The following is a 2065-nucleotide window of genomic DNA, read 5'->3' on the forward strand; positions in this document are numbered from 1 at the left end:
CTGGCTGTCAGTAAGTGGCAGACTGCTGCCTACTGGGAGTCTGCACATTCAGTTTTATCCCTGGATCAAGACAAATAAGAAGTGGGGCAACAACTGCTAACTTTGGCCACCATTTGTCTCCTTTTTGGCTTGCCTCGTAGATCCATGCTTGCATAAACCGATGTATCATACACAGTATATTTGGAACAACAGTGGAGACCAATTTCAAGCCAATAGTACAAGTCCCCATCAAGTATGGGATCTTCCAAGGAGATGCTCTGTCCCCACGGCTGTTCTGCATAGACCTGAACCCCCTCAGTGAGATAATTAACAAGACTGGCTTCAGAAACTGACTGACAGAATGGACCAATCATCAGCCACCTCCTGTACATGGATGACATTAAGCTGTATGCCGTTAGTGAACGAGACATCGAATTACTGATCCACACCACCAGGACATACAGCAATGACACCGGAATGTCGTTCGGACTGGAGAAGTGTAGCTGGATGATAACCAAGAAAGGGAAAGTAGTCAGAACTGAGGGGATCGAACTACCAGAAGGTAACACTGCAGATATGTCTTATATAGTAGTTGCAACTACCTGGGTATCCCACAGGTAAATGGGAACCATGAGGAGTCCACTGGGAAAGCTACAACCACCATGTACCTGCAGAGGGTCCGGCAAGTCCTGAGGAGTCAGCTGAATGTTGAGAACAAGATCTGGGCTATCAACACCTACACCCTGCCCGTGATCAGGTACCCAGCTGGGATAATAAGCTGGCCAAAGGAGGAGATAGAAGCCACTGACATCAAGACAAGGAAGCTCCTGACCATGCATGGAGGGTTTCACCCCAAGTCCAGCACCCTGAGGCTGTACGCTAAGCGGAAGGAAGGAGGCCGGGGACTGGTGAGAGTCAGCACCATGGTCCAGGATGAGACAACGAACTTCCACGAATACATCACGAAGATGGCCCCAACCAACTGCATGTTCAATGAATAGCTCAGGCAGCAGAAACCCAAGAAAGTGGTGGAAGAGGAGGAACCATCATGGAAGGACAGGCCCCTGCACGGTATGTACCACCGGCAGATAGAGGAGGCGGCTGACATCGAGAAATCCTACCAGTGGCTGGACAAAGGTGGACTGAAAGACAGCACAGAGGCACTAATCATGGCAGCACAGGAACAAGCTCTGAGCACAAGATCCATAGAGGCTGGGGTCTATCACACCAGGCAAGACCCCAGGTGCAGGCTGTGTAAAGATGCCCCTGACACAATCCAGCACATAAAGGAAGGGTGTGTTATTATGTTATTATATGTGATGTGATATTAAACCTTTTTTTTTTTTTTGTGTGTGTGTCCCGTTTGGATCTTTAGCCATCAGAATTGTTGTCTTAAGGCCAAGAAAGATGCCAAGCGGATTTATTTTACCAAGTGGACCATCATGGCCTTGCCATATTGGTCCATTTGATTGACCTTTATTATAATTATGAATTTATTTTATTTTCAGTTGCTACAAACGGGACAGACATGACTGGGGGATAGGACAGGGAGAAAGAATGAAAGAAAGAGAGTGAGAGAAAGAAAACCAAAGGGGAGAAGAGACGGTGAGGAGGGGGGGAAGAAAGAAAAAAAAAAACAAAACAAACAAAACACCTGGATCAACTGTATGGAGAAAAAAAAACAGAAGAGAAAGCAAACAACAAAGAGCAACATAATAAAAAAAACAGCACCATCACAATAAACTAGCTAGCAGTAGATATCAGTAGATACTAAATAATAAACGATATTGTGCAGCACGCAAGATAGACAGCGCACAATGTGCTTTGAGGCAGCAGCCAAGAAAGCTGTAGTCCGCGTCTGTGAATACCCGTGTGTACACCTGTGTGCATACCTGTGTGGATCAGCATGCTTGCATTCCAAAGGTTTCTCCATGTAACGATCTGCTAGAGAGTGTGGGTGAGCCACAGCCCCGTCCTCCAGGGTATGAAGCAGGTATGGAGGAGATCAAAACTCCAGACATCCAGAGGCCCCCAGAACACAAGAGACCAAGGAAGACCAACAGAGGGGCAGCCGCGCCACTGTCCC

The 2065-nt window shown here is 47.2% G+C and overlaps 1 pseudogene; it reads left to right on the forward strand.

The window, feature by feature from the left end:
- The first annotated feature begins 342 nt into the window (after window positions 1-342).
- On the forward strand, window positions 343-1523 carry LOC147321393 (uncharacterized; annotated as a pseudogene).
- The last annotated feature ends 542 nt before the right edge of the window (window positions 1524-2065 follow it).

The sequence above is a fragment of the Aulonocara sp. 'chitande type north' Nkhata Bay genome, linkage group LG9 (genome assembly GCF_057382095.1).
Source record: "Aulonocara sp. 'chitande type north' Nkhata Bay isolate Kocher_YH1m ecotype deep benthic linkage group LG9, A_spYH_male_GT1.1, whole genome shotgun sequence".
NCBI classification, from domain to species: Eukaryota; Metazoa; Chordata; class Actinopteri; order Cichliformes; family Cichlidae; genus Aulonocara; species Aulonocara sp. 'chitande type north' Nkhata Bay.